This window comes from Ranitomeya imitator, chromosome 5 (assembly GCF_032444005.1).
Source record: "Ranitomeya imitator isolate aRanImi1 chromosome 5, aRanImi1.pri, whole genome shotgun sequence".
NCBI lineage: Eukaryota > Metazoa > Chordata > Amphibia > Anura > Dendrobatidae > Ranitomeya > Ranitomeya imitator.
In genome coordinates, this window is record NC_091286.1 from 475,150,803 (window position 1) to 475,161,337 (window position 10,535).

Genomic DNA, 10,535 nt, shown 5'->3' on the forward strand with positions numbered 1-10,535 from the left:
CTCTTTGGCTGCAACATCGCTGAGAATCACTGGGTCAGCAGATTCATCAGAGCAACAAAACGGTCTAGGCCAATTGTGAAGAATAGAGTCATGCCTTGGGACCTGAACCTAGTCCTCTCAGCCATGACAGAGGCCCCATTTGAGCCAATTACTTCAGCCTCTATTAAAAATCTATCCCTTAAAGTAGCCTTCCTGGTAGCCCTAACATCGGCACGTAGGATAGGTGACATACAAGCATTATCCAGGGTTCCCCCTTACATGCAGCTTAGGGATGATAGAGTGATACTGTCCCCTGATCCAGCATATCTTCCTAAAGTAGTGTCCAGATTCCGCAGAACACAGGAAATAGTTCTTCCATCTTTCCTCCCCAATCCTACTAACTATAAGGAAAGGAAGTTACACACTTTAGATGTAAGAAGATGTATCCTGGAGTATCTAGCGGTAACTGATCCCTGGAAGTTAGATAATGCCCTATTCGTGTCCTATCAGGGTAGTAGGAAAGGGCATAGAGCATCAAAGTCTACTCTAGCTAGATGGACCAGGGAGGCTATCTTGCTGGCTTATATCTCAAAGGGCAAGCCGGCGCCTGAAGGTCTTAAAGCGCATTCCACTAGAGCTATGGCGGCTTCGTGGGCGGAAAGATTGGAGGTGTCGATCGATCAGATTTGTAAGGCTGCTACTTGGTCTTCTCCAAACACATTCTATAACCAATATAGATTGAACCTGGGTGCCTCCTCTGACCTCTCTTTTGGTGTAAGGGTGCTGCAAGCTGTAGTCCCTCCCTAGTTAGTTACTCTCTGTAATTCTCTCCGTAGTGCTGTCATGGACGACCGAATAAAGTCTTAGTTACTCACCGGTTAACTGTGTTTTTCGGAGTCCATGACAGCACCTGTACATACCCTCCCGTCTTCTTAAGTTCTGGGTGTACACCTCTTCCTTTATTTATATATAATTCACGGGTAGTGAATAGTTAATATTGTATTATTGTGTATGCTATTAACCTTGGTGGTCCTCTTGTGCTCTGTAAACCAACTGATGCGTGGGGAGAGGTTCCGCCCTTATGTATCTGTAGGTTTCCTGTTCCTGAAGGGCGGATCCCCTCTCTCCGTAGTGCTGTCATGGACTCCGAAAAACACCGTTAACCGGTGAGTAACTAAGACTATAATTTATTCTTTGTTAAAGGGAACCTGTCACCCTCAAAATCAAAGGTGAGCTAAGCCCCCGATGTATCCTGAAAGAGGTTAGATTATACTCACCCAGGGGCGGTCCTGCTGCGGTCCAGTCCGATGGGCGTCGCGGTCTGGGGCCTCCCATCTTCTTACGATGACGTCCTTCTTGTCTTCACACCGCATCTCCGGCGCAGGTGTACTTTGTCTGCCCTGTTGAGGGCAGAGCAAAGTACTTCAGTGCGCAGGTACCGGGCCTCTCTGACCATTCCCAGTTCACTGCATTACTTTGCTCTGCCCTCAACAGGGCAGACAAAGTACGCCAGAGCTGCAGCGTGAAGAAGAGGATGTCATCGTAAGAAGATAGGAGGGACTGGACCGTGACGCCCATTGGACCGGACACCCACCCCCCCTTCAGGTGAGTATAATCTAACCTCTTTTTCTCATCTTTCAGGATACATCGGGGGCTTATCTACAGCATTACAGAATGCTGTAGATAAGCCCCTGATGCTGGTAGGCTTAGCTCACCTTTTGATTTTGGGGGTGACAGGTTCCCTTTAATTTAACCAGAGTGTAAATTTTGTTTTCTTCGGGGACAGGGTTTATAAGTTACGCTACCCAGTTTTTGACTCTAAACTACTTATTCACTCTTGAGGCTTGTTCACATGCTGTGGAATAAACGCAGTGGTTTACAGTACCAGCACAGTTAAGATTTCTGAAATCTTATGCACATGCTGCTTTTACTTGCAGACTTGAACCATTCAGAGCGGTTTTCCAAACCTGCAGAATGTCAGTTATTTTGGTGTTATCCTTCACCCTCACCTCCTATTTATTGAAATGGGTGAAAAGCGCTGCCAACACCTGTATTTTACACATCTTTTTCTTCCAATAGTCTTATTTGCAGATTTTTCTGCAGGAAAATGCATGTATTTTTACCCCATTTATTTGGATGAAAAAATCTTTTAAGAACTTACATGCTATAGGGTTGAGCAAAAAGGCACTTTATAGGTTCACATTCACAAGGTAAAAAATATTGCACGATATCTGGGAAATCATTCACTTTACTGGCACCATAAAACATTGTTTCCATGGTAAAAATGCAATATGAACAATCCCCCAGGAGATAAAATAATCTGGACAGTGTCTACATTCAGCCTTGAAACTGCAGGTAGTGGCAACCATTAAGGCTTGGTTCCCATTGCGTTAATGGGAAAGCGCTAACGGACAGCGTTGCACGGCGAAATTACGTGTGCACATAGCCTAAGTGTATCAATGATCCAAAGTTGTTTGAGGTTGCATATTTATGCAGCGGCAAACCTGCAGCCAAAAGCTGTTACAGCATAGTGGATGGGATGTCGAACTCCATTCCCACTATGTGTCCACTGACACCCAGTGTGTCTTTCCAGACTGCAGCATGCCTACTTCTCTTGCGAAGACGCCAGTCCCTCAAGAGAAATTACATCAATAGAAATGTATTGAATGTGGTGAATCCACATGGCTTAGTGATCACATGTGGATTTACCGATTTTCGATAGCAGCGATTTGAGCACAGTGAACATGTGGTGCGCCCACTTCACTGCTAGTTCTGGATCATGGGCACACAGCCTAAAGGGTTGTATCCACAGTATAATTACCATGCCATAGCTTGTTTGCAGTGACTAAATACAAGTTTGTGGAATCAGTGCTGTTCCTGAACTACATATGAAATGGATGCGTCTTGTGCTAATGCACAATGAAGATGGATTCATATGTAGGCTATAAGTTTTATTATTAGGTATTATTATAATTATTAGGTTCTGTAGAAGGACGTAGATCTGGCCTGATAAATGACACAAACTGCATAGGACACTTAGGTTTCTTTGCAGATTTTGTCCTATGCATATCAACCATGTAAGAAATGTGGACTTTGTGGTTTGTCAGGCATCCACACATAGATATGGTACAATTTCCCTTGGGATCAATAGTGTACCAGATGGGGTTAATTACTGATAAGGTGTGCTGAACAGAGACTGACTTCCCCCTGTACTATAATAGCTGCAAGCCATCATGCAACTTTAAGGTAACATAGTAACATAGTTAGTAAGGCCGAAAAAAGACATTTGTCCATCCAGTTCAGCCTATATTCCATCATAATAAATCCCCAGATCTACGTCCTTCTACAGAACCTAATAATTGTATGATACAATATTGTTCTGCTCCAGGAAGACATCCAGGCCTCTCTTGAACCCCTCGACTGAGTTCGCCATCACCACCTCCTCAGGCAAGCAATTCCAGATTCTCACTGCCCTAACAGTAAAGAATCCTCTTCTATGTTGGTGGAAAAACCTTCTCTCCTCCAGACGCAAAGAATGCCCCCTTGTGCCCGTCACCTTCCTTGGTATAAACAGATCCTCAGCGAGATATTTGTATTGTCCCCTTATATACTTATACATGGTTATTAGATCGCCCCTCAGTCGTCTTTTTTCTAGACTAAATAATCCTAATTTCGCTAATCTATCTGGGTATTGTAGTTCTCCCATCCCCTTTATTAATTTTGTTGCCCTCCTTTGTACTCTCTCTAGTTCCATTATATCCTTCCTGAGCACCGGTGCCCAAAACTGGACACAGTACTCCATGTGCGGTCTAACTAGGGATTTGTACAGAGGCAGTATAATGCTCTCATCATGTGTATCCAGACCTCTTTTAATGCACCCCATGATCCTGTTTGCCTTGGCCGCTGCTGCCTGGCACTGGCTGCTCCAGGTAAGTTTATCATTAACTAGGATCCCCAAGTCCTTCTCCCTGTCAGATTTACCCAGTGGTTTCCCATTCAGTGTGTAATGGTGATATTGATTCCTTCTTCCCATGTGTATAACCTTACATTTATCATTGTTAAACCTCATCTGCCACCTTTCAGCCCAAGTTTCCAACTTATCCAGATCCATCTGTAGCAGAATACTATCTTCTCTTGTATTAACTGCTTTACATAGTTTTGTATCATCTGCAAATATCGATATTTTACTGTGTAAACCTTCTACCAGATCATTAATGAATATGTTGAAGAGAACAGGTCCCAATACTGACCCCTGCGGTACCCCACTGGTCACAGCGACCCAGTTAGAGACTATACCATTTATAACCACCCTCTGCTTTCTATCACTAAGCCAGTTACTAACCCATTTACACACATTTTCCCCAAGGCCAAGCATTCTCATTTTGTGTACCAACCTCTTGTGCGGCACGGTATCAAACGCTTTGGAAAAATCGAGATATACCACGTCCAATGACTCACCGTGGTCCAGCCTATAGCTTAGCTCTTCATAAAAACTGATTAGATTGGTTTGACAGGAGCGATTTCTCATAAACCCATGCTGATATGGAGTTAAACAGTTATTCTCATTGAGATAATCCAGAATAACATCCCTCAGAAACCCTTCAAATATTTTACCAACAATAGAGGTTAGACTTACTGGCCTATAATTTCCAGGTTCACTTTTAGAGCCCTTTTTGAATATTGGCACCACATTTGCTATGCGCCAGTCCTGCGGAACAGACCCTGTCGCTATAGAGTCCCTAAAAATAAGAAATAATGGTTTATCTATTACATTACTTAGTTCTCTTAGTACTCGTGGGTGTATGCCATCCGGACCCGGAGATTTATCTATTTTGATCTTATTTAGCCGGTTTCGCACCTCTTCTTGGGTTAGACTGGTGACCCTTAGATTGGTCACATTTAGCGACGCTGCAGCGATCTAGACAACGATCCCGATCGCTGCAGCGATCTAGACAACGATCCCGATCGCTACAGCGTCACTGTGTGGTCGCTGGAGAGCTGTCACACAGACAGCTCTCCAGCGACCAACTATGCTGGTCCCCTGGTAACCAGGGTATACATCGGGTTACTAAGCGCAGGGCCGCGCTTAGTAACCCGATGTTTACCCTGGTTACCAGCGTAAACGTTAAAAAAAAACAAACACTACATACTTACATTCCGGTGTCTGTCCCCCGGCGCTGTGCTTTCCTGCACTGGCTGTGAGCGCCGGCCAGCCGTAAAGCAGAGCGGTGATGTCTTGCGCAGGCGTGTACTATGGAGGACAGAGAATGAACTTCAATATTGCAGCCAGCGGGTAAGGAAAGGGTGAATCAAACACCCAAAAACCCCGCCTCCATGGCTGAAGATTGTTCCCTCCAAATTCAGGTGACAGTGTCCCTTTAAAATCCTTATCCCAAAGGGAGCCTTCCAAGAGAAGGGAGCCTAGCGTCTCGGATTCAGATTCGTCTACTGCCCCTAGGAAAAAATATGATTCGGAAGCCTCCGTCTCCTCGGCATGCTCTTCAGAGGAGGATGCTAATCAATTCTGTTTCCCGCTAAACCAGATAGACAGACTAGTTAAATTAGTCAGATCCACCATGGGGGTGGCTGACGAAAAACAAGAACTTTCAGCGCAAGACCTAATGTTCGGCGGTCTAGACCCAAGAAAACGCAAATAATTTCCACTTAATGACAGGGTTCAAAACCTTGTCAAAAAAGAGTGGAAAAAGCCAGAAAAAAGGGGCTCCCTACCACCGGCCTTTAAGAGGAGATATCCCTTTGACGACCCCTTGGTGAACACGTGGGATAAGGCACCAAAATTAGACGCAGCGGTGGCTAAAGCTTCTAAGAAATCCTCTATTCCCTTCGATGACATGGCTTCCTTAAAAGATCCTCTTGATAAGAAAGCAGACTCGTTTCTTAAAGGGACTTGGGAGATGTCGGCTGGTGCTCTAAGACCCGCAGTAGCAGCAACATGCGCAGCCAGATCAATGATGGTCTGGATGGACCAACTAGGGTCTAATCTAGAAGATGGAGCCTCTCTAGGGAATCCATATTAAAATCCCTGCCGACAATCCAGAATGCAGCTGCTTTTCTAGCAGACGCATCTGCAGATTCTGCAAGGATGGCAGCTAGGGCTGCAGGGTTACCGAATGCGGCACGCAGGGCCCTATGGCTGAAGTGTTGGCCCGGCGACATTCAGGCCAGGTCCCGTCTTTGCTCTATCCCGTGCGGAATACCTGTTTGGTCCGGTTCTAGATGAACTACTGGAGAAGGCCGGTGACGAGAAAAAGAAATTTCCCAGTCTACCGACCACTTCTTATAGGCGTCCCTTCACAGGGAAAAGATTCTTTCACAGAAGGCTGGCCAGGGACCAGGGCAGATGGGACGATAAAAAGAAAAGAGGTACTGGATTCATGTTTGGTGGTGCGGGACGTCAGGAGCCATCCCGTGAGAGCAAAAAGCCACCCCAATGACTAGTCACCCCAGTGGGAGGTAGACTATCTGCCTTCTACCCAGCCTGGTCCAAAATTTCCAGTAGTAATTGGATTTTGGGAATAATAGCTACGGGTCTACGGCTAAAGTTCTCCTCTATCCCTCATAATTTCTTCAGGGTTACCCCGCTCAGGTCCTCTGCAGCAGAACAGATGGGGTGAGTCCGGTTTTTCCTGGTGTCAATTTCGCCAGGAATCCGTTTTCTCACATTATGCATATGGGATTCTTGTTTTCAGCAGAACAGATGGCCCTGGAAACGGAAATTCATGACCTGCTCAGTAAGAAAGTCCTATCGGAGGTTCCGGAAGGAGAACGGGGTATTCCTCCTCTATTCCTGATACGTAAACCAGACGGTTCCTTCAGAACTATTATCAATCTTAGGGCTCTTAGCAATTTTCTGACCATACAACCGTTTAAAATGGAGACTGTTAATACAACTACTGTTTAAAAACTGTTTTATGGTGGTGTTGGATTTAAAGGACGCCTATTACCATATCCAAATTTATGCAGGAACCAAAGATTCCTGAGGGTAGCGGTCTGGTTAGATGGGGTTGTCAGACATTTCCAGTATAGGGCTCTCCCCTTTGGTATATCGGTCGCCCCCCGTGTATTTACTAAGGTCATGGCTGAGGTAATGGCCCACCTACATGAGTCTGACATTCTGGTAATCCCCTACCTGGACGATCTCCTTATAGTGGGTAAAACAGAGGAGCACTGTTTAGAACAACTACAAAATGTAATGTCGGCCCTGGAGCGTCTGGGATGGTTACTAAATGTCAAAAAGTCCCGGCTACAGCCCATGAAAGTGCAGCGATTTTTAGGCCTGACCTTGGATTCCCAGGATCAGGAATGCTGTTTGCCTCACGAAAAAATAGATCGCCTGCACCTTCAAGTGCTAAACGCCTCTAAAAACCCCACCATGTCCCTTAGAAGAGCGATGTCTCTGTTGGGCTCTCTCTTCCTGCATTCCAGCAGTCCGATGGGCCCAGTATCATACAAGGATACTTCAGAGCGAGGTGTTATTACAACAAAATTTTTTTTGGGGGGGTCACCTAGAGGGCCAGCTGACCTTGTCCCAAAACACTATTGTATCCCTTGAATGGTGGCTAGACCGAAATAATCTGTCCACGGGGGTTCCCTGGGAATACAACGTAACCTGTATAATCACCACAGACGCTAGCCCTTCTGGTTGGGGGGCTCACATGGGTGAAATTATAATTCAGGGACTTTGGGACTAGCTTCAAACGGAAATGTCCTCTAATTTGAAGGAGTTAATGGCGGTGGAGCAGTTAAAAAAATTTCCTTGTCTATCTACAGGGCCACCACGTGCGGATATTCTCCGACAGTCGGGTCTCCGTGGCATATATCAATCATCAAGGCAGAACCCGTTCCAAATCCCTGATGAACGTGGCAAATCGTCAATTCCAGCTAGCAGAGCAGCACTTTCTCTCGTTGACAGCTCTTCACATAAGAGGAATAGAAAATACTATGGTGGATATCTTAAGCCGCAACACCTTGAGGCAGGGAGAATGGTCACTAAACGACGCTATCTTTAATCTCATTGTGGAAACATGGGGTCAAACGGATGAAGATCTTTTTGCCACAAAACAGAAAAGTGACACAATTCTGCTCTCTGAACCCCAGAGAAAATCCTTTGTCAGTAGACGCCCTCTTCATAGACTGGAACTTCAGGCTAGCTTACGCCTTTCCTCCCCTGTCTCTAATTCCTTAGGTGGTGAGGAAAATCAGGAAGGACAAAGCCAGAGTTATAGTAATTACCCCCTTCTGACCCAGAAGGACGTGGTTCTCATGCCTCAGGACCATGTCGATTTCTGACCCATGGGTCTTACCAGACATTCCAGATCTCCTATCCCAGGGCCCAGTATACCATCCTCGGGCAGTTGACCTTCATCTGACGGCGTTTATTTTGAGCGGTCGTTATTAAGAAATAGAGGTTTCTCGCCGGGCCTGATTAACCCGCTGCTCAAAAACAGAAAAATAATCACCACCAAAATTTACGTCAGGATCTGGAAAAGATTTCTTCAAAACTCGGGGGTAGTAGCTGGTCAATCAACACCAATAGACCAGATATTGGAGTTTTTGCAAAAGTGGTTGGATATGGGGTTATCCCCAAATACTCTTAAAGTACAGGTGTCAGCCTTAGGGGCCCTCTTTGGCTGCAACATTTCTGAAAATTACTGGGTCAGCAGATTCATCAAAGCGACAAAATGGTCTAGACCAATGGTGAAGAATAGGGTCATGCGGTGGGACTTAAACTTAAGGCCCCGTCACACATAGCGACGCTGCAGCGATACCGACAACGATCCGGATCGCTGCAGCGTCGCTGTTTGGTCACTGGAGAGCTGTCACACAGACAGCTCTACAGCGACCAACGATCCCGAGGTCCCCGGTAACCAGGGTAAACATCGGGTAACTAAGCGCAGGGCCGCGCTTAGTAACCCAATGTTTACCCTGGTTACCATCGTTAAAGTAAAAAAAAAAAAACGCTACATACTTAACTATCGCTGTCTGTCCTCGGTGCTCTGCTTCTCTGGTCTGGCTGTGAGCACAGCGGCCGGAAAGCAGAGCGGTGACGTCACCGCTCTGCTTTCCGGCTGACCGGCGCTCACAGCCAGACCAGAGAAGCAAAGCGCCGAGGACAGACAGCGATAGGTAAGTATGTAGCGTTTGTTTTTTTTACTTTTAGGATGGTAACCAGGGTAAACATCGGGTTACTAAGCGCGGCCCTGCGCTTAGTTACCCGATGTTTACCCTGGTTACCAGCGAAGACATCGCTGAATCGGCGTCACACACGCCGATTCAGCGATGTCAGCGGGACCTCAACGATCAAAAAAATGGCCCAGGCCATTCCGACACGACCAGCGATCTCACAGCAGGGGCCTGATCGCTGGTACGTGTCACACATAGCGAGATCGCTGTTGCGTCACAAAACTTGTGACTCAGCAGCGATCTCGCTAGCGATCTCGCTATGTGTGACGGGGCCTTAAGTCCTCATGGCCATGACAGAAGCTCCATTTGAACCAATTTATTTGGCTTCTATTAAAAACCTGTCTCTTAAAGTAGCCTTCCTGGTGGCCCTAATGTCAGCTCGTAGGGTAGGCGACATCCAGGCTTCCCCCTTACATGCAACTTAGAGATGAGAGAATGAAACTTTCCCCTGATCCAGCATATCTTCCTAAAGTAGTGTCTAGATTCCATAGAACACAGGAGATAGTTCTTCCATCTTTCCTCCCTAATCCTACTAATGATAAAGAAAGGAAGCTACACACTCTAGATGTAAGAAGATGTATCCTAGAGTATCTAGCAGTGACTGATCTTTGGAAGATATATAATGCCCTATTTGTGTCCTATCAAGGTAGCAGGAAAGGTCATAGAGTATCAAAATCTACGCTAGCTAGGTGGATCAGGGAGGCTCTCGCTGGCATACGTCTCAAAGGGCAAGCCGGTGCCTGAAGGTCTAAGAGCGCATTCCACTAGAGCTATGGCTGCCTCGTGGGCGGAGAGGTTAGAGGTGTCGATCGACCAAATATGTAAGGCTGCTACTAAGGGTACCGTCACACTAAGTGACGCTGCAGCGATACCGACAACGATCCCGATCGCTGCAGCGTTGCTGTTTGGTCGCTGGAGAGCTGTCACACAGACCGCTCTCCAGCGACCAACGATCCCGAGGTCCCTGGTAACCAGGGTAAACATCGGGTTACTGAGCGCAGGGCCGCGCTTAGTAACCCGATGTTTACCATGGTTACCAGCGTAAATGTTAAAAAAACAAACACTACATACTTACCTTCAGCTGTCTGTCCTCCGGCGCTCTGCTTTCCTCTGCACTGTCAGCGCCGGTCAGCCGGAAAGCAGAGCGGTGACGGCACCGCTGTGCTTTCCGGCTGGCCGGCGCTGACACAAGATGCAGGAGGAGTGCAGAGAAGCACAGCGCCGGGGACAGACAGCTGAAGGTAAGTATGTAGCATTTTTTTTTTTTTTAACGTTTACGCTGGTAACCAGGGTAAACATTGGGTTACTAAGCGCGGCCCTGCGCTTAGTAACCCGATGTTTACCCTGGTTAC